The 15,909-nt window shown below is 42.6% G+C and overlaps 1 protein-coding gene across 1 annotated transcript in view; it reads left to right on the top strand.

Moving 5' to 3' along the window:
• The first annotated feature begins 1,190 nt into the window (after positions 1–1,190).
• LOC119652413 overlaps positions 1,191–15,909 on the top strand; it is an 83,867-nt gene continuing 69,148 nt past the window's right edge. Inside the window, exon 1 of the mRNA XM_038056530.1 lies at positions 1,191–1,522. The gene's annotated coding sequence lies outside the window, so the exon portion shown is untranslated. The remainder of the gene's footprint in view (positions 1,523–15,909) is intronic.

Below are 15,909 nucleotides of genomic sequence, written 5' to 3'. Positions count from 1 at the left end.
CCTATTATTACTACTCCTTTCTGTCTTGTTACACAATAGCTGACAACAATAGGAAGTTCTGCGAATAGGATATGAAGCCATTCGAATAAACTCACACCGATTGTGGGAGCTTTCACCTTTCCTTTGGACAGCATTTGTGCAGAACATCAAAAAATATAATCCTTTTCGACATTTCAGTGCATTTACAATATTCTGAACCGATCGGTATCAATTTCCCGCCAGGCATTGTGCGTCCAAGTATCAATTTCAGACAGAACTCCACCAATAACAAACAAATCGGCGGCGGAGACGATGTCTATTAAGGACGAGGCACACAAGTAGGATGTTACATGGAATAATGGAAGGGTGTGCAATAAAAAAATGCAATGCATGCACTTTCTTGAGCCATATTCACTACCACAGTAGCAACCAAGGAGAGGGTTGACACTGCAGACGTGGCTCTTTGAAGGTGTTACCAATTTTCCAATCCTCTTTCAGTGGTATCTATTCGCAAGGATACTCCACTCTGGTCCGATTAACTATTGAGTGAATGTGCTCCCGTACTTTCAACTCTATTTAGTGAGGTAGTTGCGGGAAAATCCTCGAAAAGCTAAGACAAAATTGCTTTTCTAACGGGTTGCAGTTAATTGGCGAAGGCAACCCCGCATGGTATGAACGAGGAAAGCCAGCAAATGTGATGCAAGCCTTATAATGTAAGGGACACAAAAACGCGGAGGCCGGGTAAATGCGATAATCTACTGAGCCTAGGTAGATAGGCAGTACTTGTGGAGGCAGATGGAGCCCAAGTTACGGGTTAGAGACAGCTTTCCGCTCCCTGGGTATCGTCCTTTTCTCCCACGTACCACAGCCGACTGCAATGTATCTCTCACCCTGCCTGTGTATCTTCATGTCGATTTTTGTGTGCGGTTATTTAGGCTGCTTATCTTCCCGGCGACATATGCCCTGCATGTGTTGATGTGTTTGTAAAATGCATATAATGATGATATCATGGGGAGTTGGGTGAACGGGTGCAAGGTTTTTTTTTATTTTTCTACTTTTTTAGTGTGTTTTATTTTCTAACCACCCCCTCTGCTGCGCCATCATACATGACTTCTCGGCATTTTTCTCAACTTTTTTTGCTGTGCGGTGTGCAATCAAGCTGTCTCCAAGTTTGATTTATGTCAGTCCTCGTGTAAGGATACATGGGAAAACCAGGTTTTAGATTAGTGTCCGTAATAGTGTTAATGTGCGTTATTTGACGGCTATCACCCATTCCGGGGGTAATCGAAGTGATCTGTCGCGGAAGCATGGGTTGGGAATTCGCGCGGGAAAAGTAGTAACGGTCCAATTAATTTCAAATTGAGAATTCTTACTGTGCGCGTTATCCAAGGATATAATTTATCATTGTTGTATTCGTGAGATGTGCAGTGTGTGAAGTGAAAGTGATTATACTTTCTAAACCGGAAATAATTTTTGGGGTGTTTTGCGGATGTGCTGAGGTTCCCTAGAGTTGCTTCCCTGGATTGATGGTGGATATTAATATGTACGAAAAATATCGGCAACAATAGACCTGGCGTTTTAGTTTGTTTTAGGAATTCAATAATACACTTACCCAATATACTACATAAGTTGCAGCATATATTCATTGTTGTTGTGTCCTTTATCTGAAAGGTTACAATATAAATACTTGAGCTCGCAACTCACATTGTTATTAAAATATAGGGGTAGTTTGATGTCCACGCTAAAAGCAGTAAACACGCTGGAAAATTTTCTGGTTGAACAGTGTAAAACAGAATTTTCCAAACCTTCGATTCATTTTATTCTAATTTAGGGGGGGGGGGGGCTTGAAAACGCTAGGACTCATAGAAATGTCTTCTCTTTGGGGATTTTTACTTATTCCAATGATCAAACCTTATAAGATTGAAATAATACCACTTTTTAATTACGTTAAAAGAGCAGCCAAAAAGGCACAAATTTTGTGAAATTCTTTTGATGATACGGTTAAAATCTATTTATGAAAACCAATGGGGCATGAAGATATGAGATTCGGAGAATATTATGTAAAATTTTCATGAAGATATATTAAAAAATTTGGCTAATTTACTATAAACAGATTTGAAAAAAGACTCTTTACCTCGCAAATTATGTTCAGAAATAGTGCTCAAAATTTCAAAAGGATCGATGCAGTAATTTTGGAGTTATCAGGAGCAACGACTTTGAAAACGTGAGTTGTGGGAAACACGCTTTGAAGTTTCGAACACTAAAAAATTTGGAATAAAACGTTCATAGGCGGGTTTTACGAACTTAGTTCACACTGAATCCTCAATGCTAGGTCTCCAAAGGATGCTGCTGTCATGCATGATGTCTATAGCATATCTTCGCTTCTGTCTACAATGAATCCTGCCTTCTTTAGTGGGGTTTTCAGCTCCCTGCTCCTCTTGCTTGAAGCAAAGGACCTTCATTTAAGACACAGGCTGCCAAATAAACTGCATATCTCAGCCATGACAGAGGTTCCACTCAAGTTCTTTGATGATATTTCCCAAATATGTTGGTTCGAACTCTCATTGTTGTTCTGCATAGAACGTCCGAAACGCTTCAGGAAGGCATCTTTGCTCAAATCATTATAGATAGGCTTGATAACATCCAAAACATCCTTGGGAGAAGCATTATACGTGTGTTGAACGAATCCAATGCATTATCAGCTCGAGCTTTTTGCCGTTCGAAACATAAGTCACCGCTGAGTCAACGCGTGGTGGCTTAAACCGCTGTATCTTCTTTAGTTTTGCTCCGATTCATCTCATATTTTGTCAGAATAAGTTTGAAAGTTTCTCTCTTTTTAGTTGTTGGAAAGTGGAGGGTTTCGAAGCCTACTGGTGACTTCTGCCATATGATTATCTGAGACTTTTATGTTATGTCAGTAACGAACTTCGGCTTGTGTTGTCATTTAGCACCTTTTCCTTTCCTATCACTTGCTCAGCATATTGTGGATCGCTTTCATTAATTTATCGTCCGCTGGTTAAATTGCCCCTGACATGTAATCCACGATATTCTCGAGTGACATGGCACCTTGACGTCAGCTTCCACCTTCGCCCTGTGCGCATCAAATTTCGACCCTTTAAAAGTAACATGCCAAACTGATAGTGGGATGCGCGATATTCCCCATGCTTCCGTAGGACTTGGAGTGGATCCACTTTGAAACATTTGTGATAATTAAACCGTCCCATCTGTTTTGCTCCTACAGAATAGAATCACCATCATCATCATCATCATCATCGGTGCAACAACCGGTATCCGGTCTAGGTCTGCCTTAATAAGGAACTACAGACATCCCGGTTTTGGGCCGAGGTCCACCAATTCGATATCCCTGAAAGCTGTCTGGCGTCCTGGTCTACGCCATTGCTCCATCTTAGGCAGGGACTGCCTCGTCTTCTTTTTCTACCATATATATTTCCCTTATAGACTTTCCGGGTGGGATCATCCTCATCCACACGGATTAAGTGACCCGTCCACCGTAACCTATTGACCCGGATTTTATCCACAACTACACAGTCATGGTATCACTCATAGATTTCGTCATTGTGTAGGCTACGGAATCGTCCATCCTCATGTAGGGGGCTAAAAATTCTTCCGAGGATTCTTGTCTCGAACGCGGCCAAGAGTTCGCAATTCTTCTTCCTAAGAACCCAAGTTCCCGGGGAATACATGAGGACTGGCAAGATCATAGTCTTGTTCAGTAAGAGCTTTGACCCTATGGTGAGACGTTTCGAGTGGAACAGTTTTTGTAAGCTGAAAGAGGTTCTGTTGGCTGACTACAACCGTGCGCCGATTTCATCATCGTAGCTGTTATCGGTTGTGATTTTCGACCCTAGATAGGAGAAAGCAAGTCTTACCAACAGTCAGGCGGCCATTAGAGTTTTGTAATTTGTGGCAGCCTCTTCCAGGCTCATGGTGTAGTGCAGAAGAGCAAGAATGAGAGAAGCCGCGGACTAGTCACCGTCTTAAGAGTTAATGGCCTTAAACAGCATAACAAAGTGCTAATTGGGCCAAACACTGATATCAATCATACCTTGTGTCACAGTAGTCACTACAATGTCATTTGCAGAACCAAAAATAGTTGCCGCTTTGAAGAACTGTAACGCCAGAATTGCGCTTTACATTAGATTGTTTGAAACGTTTTGGCTCCATCGTAAAAATCACAGCCCAGCAGTCTATCCAGGAGAAATTCAATAACAATGCATACCAGAGTTTGGATAAAGTCTCAAATATTTTGCGTTGCTTTTCTCCGCAATCTTTTTCGCCGCCTCGGCAACTTTTTGTGTGGTTATTTGACGAACTTAATCGGGGTTTACCTGAAAAGTGGGCAGGTATCGGTAACATGGAGCTTGTGGAAAAACCATGCTAATAATCTCTCGCAGCAACTCAGTAAGGAACTCCAGACATCCCGGTTTTGCAACGAGGTCCACCAATTCGATATACCCAAAAGATGTCTGGCGTCCTAACCTACGCCATCGCTCTATCTCAGGTAGGGACTGCTTGGTCTTCTTTTTCTACCATAGATATTGCTCTTATAGACTTTCCGGGCTGGATCATCCTCATCCATACGGATTAAGTGACTCGCTCACCGCAACCTGTTAAGCCGGATTTTATCCACAACCAGACGATCGTGATATCGCTCATAGATTTCGCTATTATGTAGGTTTCGGAATCGTCCTTCCTTATGTAGGGGGCAAAAAATACTTCGGAGGATTCTTCTCTTGAACGCGGCCAAGAATTCGCAATTTTTCTTGCTAAGAATCTAAGTCTCCGAGGAATGCATGAGGACTGGCAAGATCATTGTCTTGCACAGTAGAGGTCGTCATAGCTGTTATCGGTTGTGATTTTTGACCCTAGATAGGAGAAATTATCAATGGTCTCAAAGTTGTAGTCTCCTATCTTTATTGACTTTATTTATTTTTATTTATGGTTTTTGGTGCTGACGTTGCCACCATATATTTTGTTTTGCCTTCATTGATGTGCAGCCTAGGATCTCGTGCCGCCTGCTCGATCTGGATGAAGGCAATTTGTATGTCTGGGGTGGTTTTTCCATGATGTCGATATCGTCAGCATAGGCCAGTAGTTCGGTGGACTTAAAGAGGATCGTACCTCTTGTATTATCTCAGCATACGGATCACTTTCTCGAGGACCAGGTTAAAGAGGACGCATGATAGGCATCCCCTTGTCGTAGACCGTTGTTGATGTCGAATGGTCTTGAGAGTGATCCTGCTGCTTTTATCTGAAGCTTCTTCGGTATGGGCCAATTATGTGCTGGGAATATGGGGCTATCCGACCTAACAAGATAGCGGGGAATGTCTTATAGATCAGAACCGCGATATCTCTATAATTGCTGCACTGTGTGATATCTCTCTTTTTATGTATGCTAGTCGTCAGGCAGTGATATGCTGTCCAACACCTTGAAAATAAGTTGATGAACCGCTGGGTGTAATTGGTCGCCTCCATATAAGGCCCCCTGAATATCAAGGAAGCAGGCGGCGGTAGGAATATTGTTGTTCGGATTAAGTTTGGTTTCGTTAAGGAAGAGGAAATCAGGTTTATGAGTAGAGGGAAAATTGATAATTAGTAACGTTTCTGTCTGCTGACTTGACATTTAGTAGAAAGGTTTTAGTCGACATTGTCCGGGAAGACTTGATAGAGGAAGGAGAGTAATGTTAGGCGCTTATTCATTGTAGAGTAGAGTGTGCTGTAGGTGGGGGGAAAAGAGCTGAGTTAAGCGCAAGTTGAGAGACGTGATGGAGTGGGCCTGGATCTCTGACTTTAGATTGAAAGCATGTGGGGGGCGGGGGGTAGTAACATTCCTAGCTTTGGATGCATAGGATAGTGATTGAAACTGAGGTTTGAGGGCAGGAAATGTTTGAGAGAGTCTGCAATCTCATGGAATCGGGCCCCTTCGAATTCCACCATACAGTGAAATACTGCTCTAGCTTTTGAGAGCGAGGACTGCTAGAATTTGCGGGAAAAGGCAATGAGCAAGAGGTGCAAAGTTTTTGCATTTCGACGGGATGTGTTCGTCTCACATGTGAGGACATTAGTTGGCCCGCTAACTGGTATTATAGAAGATAAATTTCGTCTAGGATCTCCTGAGGGGAGTTTGCAAAATCAAATCCACGGAGGACTAGATTCACCGGCCTGAGGTTTGTTTACCTAAAAAAAGAATTAACCCTTCTTTAAGTAATGTTTTTGCCGATTTATATTCACCCTGGGATAAGTTGTTTGGAATAGCTGAGATTAGTTTGTTTGTAATACATGTGGTTGTGGCAGGATTAGTTGGGCGCTGATTGGGGTGATGGAAAGCAGTGTTTGCATCTTCAGAGTGGGTGAACTGGATTGATGGAGGGGCTAGGCTGTGCATTCTTCAACGACTGTGGGTTCGTTGCTTGGAGCGGATTGCGGGTTACTTTGAACGACTGTGCGTTCTCCTTGATTCCTCTCGGGAACCGGGGTTCTCCTTCGAAAGTAGTTCTAGTTGTTCGTAGTTGGAGATCATTTGCAAAGGATCGAGCCACTCTTTCCGGCTGTCCGCCATCAGGGAGACCCGAAAAATCGCAATTTGTCGATAAAAAAACTTTATTTGGTCAAAACTTAAACCACCAGAGGAAAAACACAAAAGGTTATTATTATAAGATAGACAGGATGGAAGATTTAACGCACTAAAACTTATCTAAGTCATAAACCAATGAAAACAAGGGTTTTACTATACTAAGTCCGTATAAATACATAGACTGAAGAAAAAAGAAAAAGATCAATAAAATCTCTTACCGGTAAAAGTTCTTAATGTCTAAGCGCTGGACTTACCAGAGTAAGGACAGGCAATAAATTCTCTATCAGGAGACGTCAGTAGACTACTAATGAGGGTTCCACCTTTGAAGATTGACGCCACAAAGCAATCATTTGAAGCCTTTGTTTCCAGATATCCTTGGAACTGGACACGGCTGGAAGAAAGGTTTTAAGCTGGTGACTGAGTTCCGTCAGGCTGCACTTAATGAGTTTCTGTGTCTTGTTGCTAATAACCTCATATACATTTGAGGGTGGTGTGTGAGCAGGAGTCTATAGATTTTTTTCTTGACAAGTTGCCGTGGGTAGCCTGCGCATATGAAACGCCTGGGCTTACTTTCGATAATGGGTTCTTTTTGGTGTCTTTCTTGAAATCTAAGGCGGAACATTTCCTGCAATTTTCCGGGTGTTCAGACGTACCACAGGCGAGGTTTTCCTTCTATGTTTTACGGCATTTGCATGGCGCGTGTGAAGTGATGCACTTCACACACCTATAGGGCATGCTACAATTGACCGGAGCGATTCGCTGGCAGTTCATACACTACGTTACTCTCTTGTTACGAACAGGCTTGAATTTAACGAGCGTGTTCAGGAGAGTTTTGATTCGGGCGAGCTTTGCCGTGTTGAAGCCTGGCTGAAAGGTGACTAGCCAGAGATCGAGCGATGGATTTTCTCATAAGGAGCGTCTCGTCGCGTATTCCCTAACGTCAGTGGCCTCAGATAAGCCAGCCTGTGCGATGGCAGTCATGTCGTCGGTTCTTGGGTGGACCCTATGCAAGCCGCGGATAACCATGTTAACCAGATTCAGGCTTTTGGGAGTGTAGGCGAAGAAGCTCTTCTCCTTTCTAGCTAAATAATCTCTGGCCTCATTGAAGTCACTGATTGAGTTCACGAGAATTTCGGGCTTGGCACAACTTTGTTAAGTATGTACTTATTCTCGAGCGACTCGAGGTGCTCCGAGATTATGGCGGGAAGCTCCGCTTCACTTTAGCATAGTATGATGGGAGGTATTCTTACTTTCCTGTTGATGAATGAGGATGACGATGCTGGATTCGTCGTGCCGGTGTTGGCGGTAGCGGCACTAACAGTGGTGGCATTCGAAGCCGCGGTTTTAGAAGTGCACGGTTCGTCGCAGTCCGGACGAACAGTTGATAGAGCAATCTGTGCACTCTCCTTCTGCTCGATCTGCTTTCGCAGCTGCAGGATCGTAAGGTTCTGGCGTTGGATGGGGGCCAACATGAATTGCATTCTTACTTCCGGGTTGTTCTGGTCTGTCTGTTGCGTTCGTTGCAGGTTCCTCCTCTTTTTTTCCACGGAGTCGATATCCTCCGGGGAGTCTGCTTCAGGTGGCGCGGTAGAGCGCTTCTTCTGTTTAACGATGATCCATTTAGACATCCTGGGGATGAGATTTCACTTGGGGAGAAAATAAAAAAGAAGTTATTCGTCCGTCGGTAGAATTCAATTTCGGTGGGTACTTACTGTCGACCTAATTCGGCTCCAAAAACTGGAGAATCGGGCAATGTTTCCACACTTGTCAGCTCCGAAGTGTCACGTCTACAAGTGACCGCGGTCCCGACTGAACTGGGTAAGAGAGTCCCGAAAGGGATTCGAGCCATTCATAGCGGCTCGTAATCTTCTTGAGTGTTCTTGTGAGGTCGTGGACCTGTCGCCTCAACGACCCCTTCTTCTTCCCCGGAGACGTTAGGCTTCATTTCGGAGCTACTACTGGGGGCTGAACGAGGGCTCTCGATAGCTCTTGAACATGCGATAACGCTTGAACATTCGTCACTATCCCCACAGGTTGGATCCTTGCGCACAATACACGAACTGTGACTAAAAGCTTGCCCGGACTCGTATACAGCTAGCAGGACACTCGCAGTGGTTCCTGATCGTGCCATCTGTTTTGCCGGTATTTTTATTGAGTTTTCATTTCAAGAGTCGGCGGATGGACTGCTCAGAAGTAATTGATAGGTCTGCTGAAACCTGTATACCTGTCGATCGTGTGGTATTTGTCGTGCATCCAAGATATTTTGTGCCTTGGATTGCCTTTACCTGAAGGAGTTCTTTAAACGCGCCTGTTACATTGGTGTCAAAATATTTCAGATCCAACAAAATATTTCACTTTTTTTTTCATTGAGGTCGTCGCCATTCTTCTAATCTTATCCGGGGCTGTGTTTTTAGGGTCGAAAATATAAGGTTTCTTACGGAGAGGATAATTTGTCGCTAACTCCCAACCGCGGAGGGCCAAAAACTCCTTTCCTTCCTTTTATTTTCGTCTCTACCAATGGGGTTTAATATCCGATCCGAGTTAACCAAGTTACTGCGTGCGTGGAAGCTAGAGCAGAGTCAAGAGAGAGATGAGATGCTTTTCTTGGATAGATCCACTATCAATCATCTTCATAGATGATGATCAGGATAACACCGTTTCTTCGCCGTTCATACCACGTCGAATGCATTGTTTTGGTTTTTAGACTGCTTTAAACTCTTTTGAAATTTTGAAGAAGATCCGGCTACTAAGGGTTGACCATGATAAACACATTACCCCTTGCAATCCGCTTATAGCTTTAAATGTTTTTGGCTTACCCTGCAGTCATTACTATGGAACTATAAATCTCAACAGAGTAGGTAATCAAGCCGTTTCTCAAAAAAGGGTTATTTGACTTTATAACAATTACCACAACGGATTTCATGCCACTATATAAATATTATATGGAACATAAACATACATAACGGCCCAGTCCACCCTTCCTTTTATTATACAACAAATAAACCTATTAATTTCCTTAATGTTATTTGTTTCTTCTGGGTAATAAAAATGCTGGAAAATTTATGCGTTAAACACCGAAACGTTGTGGTATAAAGCCAAACTCGCCTTCATCTATCCACTTAAGCAATTTGTTTATTATTTGTTTTCACAACGAATTCAATAAACACAGCAAGGATGAATGATTTTCAATACCTTTATGCCAATTCGACATAAAACCCAATCCCTTTATATATTACGCCTTCCAGCTTCCTTCTACTTGACTATCTGGCAACATCACCTACCGCAAAATTTATGTGAATGTTACGCATGTTAGGAAAGGTAAGAAGTGAACCTCATTGTAACCGTTTCGCTTCACTGATTTACCTACGTTGTGAAGGAAAAAGGAAGAAAAATCTGTGTTATGAATTGGGCTATAAATATGTAACTTCAAATATGCCAATAAATCTGCCAGCTTTGTGTATCATGCCTGCCGATTTCACGTAAGAAACTTGCCTAACTTAGACAGTCATCGGATTCAAAGGCGAGATGAAAGCAGGAAAGAAGAAAGTCCGTGAAAATTCTAAAAGGATTCAGAACGGAACCGAGTCGGCTCTCTGCCGGGACATAAAAGCCTCCCCATTCGCACGTTTTCACACCTTTCCGGTGTGGATGCGAGGACGCAGACGTTCGTGCACCACCTCACCGGCTATAACTTTACTCTTTTCTTCTGTTCTGTGATAAATGGCAATTGTTACGATATGGAAGTATTTTGCTAAAGCCTCTTTTTCTCATGTGTTATTCATTGGAGCTATCAATTTGATTTAATATTACAGTAAGCTCCTTACAGAAAAATGATAGCTACTCATCATTTTACTAACTTTATGTGAGAGACGGGACCGCGGAGTAGATGAAAAAGAAATACCAGCTACCCTGGAACACATTATTATCTAGCGAAAGTCAGGCCACAGAAATTGTAAATGAGGACTGTGAAATGTAGGCGATAGTGCCGACTTTTGACGGAATTCTGAGGTTCAACATTCTTTTAGATGATTATGAGAACGAGATGCGAATAATTCGATATGCAAGTTTGCGCACTTGTCATGCTAAATAGAGAGCTGGCCATAATCTGTCATGAAATGGAAGCATCTGTAAGCCAGGGACACTCGTACTGGACATCAGAAGTGCAATCTATAGAATATCTGAAAGGCATCATCAATTGCTGACCCATCTATTATAATCGTCTAATAAACAATAGGAGCAGGGCTCTTCAATTACTCCAGAATCGAACGAGTGTCGCTCAGACACTATAGTCCTTGCTGTTGGCCTACTCAATAGGATCACAAATCATAAGTGGAATATTTGAGCCTCAAATACTTCTAATCAGTACATGCAGGCAATGCCGGAACTTACAGGACCAGTTTTGAGCTGTTTTCATGCCATAGTTTTGCAATTATGCTGTGCATTTTCATCTAACTGGCATGTGCTATCAACACGTACGAGCGTCCTCATTGCCATCGTATTGTTGATTGGGTATTTTATGAAAGTTGTCCTTACTGTAGAAATTGTGCTGGGTTTACAGGCTTTGCTTTGCTTTCTACGTTTTCCATCGGTTGGAGCTCGATTTCTGATAGGAAAATTTGCCTCTAGATTCAATACAAGTGAAGAGAAAATGCATAAATGGATATCGATATCAAGAAAAATAGTAGATCGTTTTTGGTTAAAAAGTTAAGCTGGGCGATCAAAAAAAAATCTTCAAGTTTGTTATAGGTATTAATAAAGATAATGGAAATTACAGCAAAATTTGTTCCAGAAACTAATTTTCTAAAGAATGTGATTTTTGGGATACTTCGTTCGGTATGAGATACATTCCTCATCCAAGATGGAGAGTTGGAGAGCGAGAAAATACTTCCACTTCCTGATGATGTGATGATATTGCAACCATCATCATCAACGGCGCAACAATCGGTATCCGGTCTAGGCCTGCCTTAATAAGGAACTCCAGACATCCCGGTTTTGCGCAGAGGTCCACCAATTCGATATCCCTAAAAGCTGTCTGGTGTCCTGACCTACGCCATCGCTCCATCTTAGGCAGGGTCTGCCTCGTCTTCTTTTTCTACCATAGATATTGCCCTTATAGACTTTCCGGGTGGGATCATCCTCATCCATACGGATTAAGTTACCCGCCCACCGTAACCTATTGAGCCAGATTTTATCCACAACCCGACGGTCATGGTATCGCTCATAGATTTCGTCGTTATGCAGGCTACGGAATCGTCCATCCTCATGTAGGGAGCCAAAAATTCTTCAGAGGATTCTTCTCTCTAACGCGGCCAAGAGTTCGCAATTCTTCTTGCTAAGAATCCAAGTTCCCGGGGAATACATGAGGACTGGCAAGATCAGTGTCTTGTACAGTAAGAGCTTTGACACTATGGTGTGACGTTTCGAGCGGAACAGTTTTTGTAAGCTGAAATAGGCTTTGTTGGCTGACAACAACCGTGCGCGGATTTCATCGTCGTAACTGTTATCGGTTGTGATTTTCGACCCTAGATAGGGGAACTTATCAACGGTCTCAAAATTGCATTCTCCTATCCTTATTCTTCCGGTTTGACCAGTGCGGTTTTATGTTGTTGGTTGGTTGGTTTTCGATGCTGACGTTTCCACCATATATTCTGTCTTGTCTTCATTGATGTGCAGCCCAAGATCTCGCCTCAATTGCCGCCTGCTCGATCTGGATTAAGGCAGTTTGTACGTCTCGGGTAGTTCTTCCCATGATCTCGATATCGTCAGCGTAGGCCAGTAATTGGGTGGACTTAAAGAGGATCGTACCTCTTGCATTTACATCAGCATCACGGATCACTTTCTCGAGGGCCAGGTTAAAGAGGGCGCATGATAGGGCATCCTCTTGTCGTAGACCGTTGTTGATATCGAATGGTCTTGAGAGTGATTAGATATTGCGATGGTCGAAGTAATTGAGCACCTGATTCACAGTTCTCATACCACTGCTTCAAATCTTGGTGGACGTTTGTGAACACTTTTGAGATGGTCCCGAAACTGCAGTCCAATCAATCACTAATTACGGTGATAATCATCCGTCTTGATAACAAATCTGACTCAACTTTCTCTAACTTAAGTAAAATAGAATATAAGTCAGAAACGTCAGAAACCGTCTTTTTTTTCAAAAAATTGTGCCGTTTATAGGGTCGAAGGAGATTCGAGAGTTGGTGTAGAATACCTCAGAGCTAGCAAAGATATTTTTATAGTGTATATTCGTCTTTAGTGTGTCCGACTACTCATTTCAATTTGATAGTAATAACTCAGGCTTTCATTTTAATATAATTTCCACCAAACTTTCTAGTATTCTGCCTTATGGATGTTACAGCTTATCCTGTTGTTAAACTTTGTAGTCATCAACTTGCTTCTCCATCCCACGTCCTGTAAAGTATGAATTCCTTAAATTTAGTAATATTGAATTACCAACTTTATTCGGACAGATACGGTGATGAAATTATTTAAAGATCTAGATCTTATATATGTTTATATAATATGTTTCGGAAGGTATCAGGGAAGTCAGTGCTGTAATGTTTAACACTGATTTGTTTAATTTTGAGTTATAACATGCTGGTCCCACGCTTTGATAAAGGGGAGGGTTTGAGGCAACATATTATATACTATCCTCCGTAAAAAAAAAAAAAACAATGAAATGCTGAAATCAGGGAAAGAGATAAATAAAGTAAAGTTGCAGTTATTAAATGGTTCTTGGAAGTACCTGGTTTGAGCGGAAATCGGTACTCAAACCTACATGGGTCTCTACAGACGGGACCATTTTAAACTAAATTCATCACGTGCTGATCGAAGGCCTCCACCTCTCAGCCTCGGTAAATGTCAGAACATATAGGGGGGCCAATATAGACTCGGATCATTATCTCGTTGGCATGGTGCTCCGAGCTCGAATAACAACACTGCCCAAAATCTGCTCTGATAATCAGGTGACAGTTAACACTGATGCCATCCACAACACAGCCTTCTGCAACACCTATAAGGGGGAAATGGATGCCACAATAACTGCAGTCAACAGAGATCCTGGAGATGAAGCATCAACAAATGATGTTTATAATCACCTGAAAAAACGTTATCATAAATACAGCCACAAGCATACTTGGCTTCAGCGGCAAATAAGAGTCAGAACGGCTGGTTTGACGATGAATGTAAGCTAGTAACGGGGGCACAATAGTTCTTTAAGGACGCGGTGCGACTTTCCCTTAACAGAATAATAATAATAAGCTAGTAACGGAAAGAAGAGTGTCGCATACCGAGTAATGCTACATTCTCAAAGAACGCGGGCATGCGCAGAGACTTATCACGAGCTCCGGCGAGCATACAAGCGACTTCACAGACAGAAAAAAGAAATTCTGGGAGAACCAACAAGTTTGTGAGCTCGAAAAGTACAGGGAGGAACAGCACCAGGCACGGAAGTTTAATCAACAAGTCAGCAGGATGAAGCCTTATACACCTCGAAGCTCATCCTGCCGAAACAAATAGGGAAATCTGACTTCCGAAAGAATGGGCATATTGGAGCGATGGGTTGAGTACTTTGATGAGTTGCTGAACAACCAGAACATTGACGAGGTGGAGGTCCCGGCAACTGAAGACGATGGACAAATACTGCCACCACCAAGTATAGAAGAAAAAGTCCGTGCTTAAAACCCATAAGTCGCCAGAAACCAATGGAATTACAGCCGAATTGGTTCAATACGGAGGCGACCAATTACTTTAAGCGGTTCATCAAGTTATGCCCAAGGTGCGGGACAGTGAATATATGCCTGACGACTGGCAACGAGGCATTATTTGTCCTATACATAAAAACGGAGATATCACGCAGTGCAGAAATTATAGAGGTGTCACGTTGCTGAGTACCATATATAAGATATTCTCCGCTATCTTGCTAGGCCAGATAGCCCAGAACATCGCTTTCCCATACCGAAGAAGCTTCACTCCAGGCAAATTAGCAACAGATCAGATTTTCTCTGTGCGGCTAGCGATGGAAAAACTGTTGAAATATAGAGCTCAGTTGCATCATCTATTCATTGTTTTTAAGGCTGCCTATGATAGTATAGCCAGTATTCCTCGGAGACCAGGGTTCTTAGCAATAAAAATTACGAACTCTTGGCCGCGTTAGAGAGAAGAATCTTCCGAAGATGTTTTGGCCCCCTACATGAGGACGGACGATTCCGTAGCCTAGATAACGACGAAATCTATGAGCGATACCATGACCGTCAAGTTTTGGATAAAATCCGGCTCAATAGGTTAAGGGGGGTGGGTCACCTAATTCGTATGGGTGAGGGTGACCCAGCCCGGAAAATCTATAAGGGCAATGTCTATGGTAGAAAAAGAAGACGAGGCAGACCCTGCGTACATAATGACGAAATCTATGATCGTCTGGTTGTCGATAAAATCCGGCTCAACAGGTTGCGGCGGGCGGGTCGCCAAATCGGTATGGATGTGGATGATCCAGCCTGAAAAGTCTCTATCTATGGTAGAAATACAAGACAAGGCAGAACCTGCCTGAGATGGAGCGATGGCGTAGGCCAGGACGCCAGACAACTTTTAGAGATATCGAAATGGTGGACCTCGGCGCAAAACGGGGTAGTCTGGAGTTTCTTATTAAGGCAGGCTTAGACCGGATACCGGTTGTTGCACCGTTGATGATGATGATGATGTTTTTAGTTCTGACATTCAAATTATAGAACGCCAACTTGAGAAGATTAGGCATATGTCTTTGAATGAGGAAACCATAACCGAAGAGGAACCAGTGCCTTCAGGTTGAGGAAGTACAAAACGCTCGCGAGGCTTGACGCGTTTTATCGAAGCTGATGCCAACGTAAACTATTTGAAGTACGTTGTACGTATGTATATGCTCCTTGTTTTTAGATACCTACTCCCAACTTCTGTAATTTGAAATTTGAATAACTCGAAGTTTATCATTAGTCCCTTTGAGTTCGAATTAATTAGGTTTGATTATATATCCATTTACAGTACGTGCTAGGTACTAATTGGACAAATGTTCACACAAAACCTTTCATACCCGAACTTTGGGTTTCCCAGCCTGTTTGTATCTGTTGTAGATTAAATTCATTTGCTAATAATATTGAACTTCTCGTGTGAAGCATATGAGGTAGAGGTCAATCAAATTTTAAACCAACTGCACTCGGAACTTCCAGCACGAAACTCTCAACACTTTTGATATTTCAAGCGTCTAGCTTTTGGTTTCTCGACTTGTTTTTTTCTTAAGGAGGTGGAAATCTTTTAAAAACACTGGTCTGGACACATCAGCTTGTGGAATTTTTACCCAGTCAAAT

The sequence above is a fragment of the Hermetia illucens genome, chromosome 3 (genome assembly GCF_905115235.1).
Source record: "Hermetia illucens chromosome 3, iHerIll2.2.curated.20191125, whole genome shotgun sequence".
In the NCBI taxonomy this organism is placed as follows: domain Eukaryota; kingdom Metazoa; phylum Arthropoda; class Insecta; order Diptera; family Stratiomyidae; genus Hermetia; species Hermetia illucens.
The sequence above is the reverse complement of the archived record's forward strand: the minus strand, read 5'-3'. Positions and strand labels throughout refer to the sequence as shown.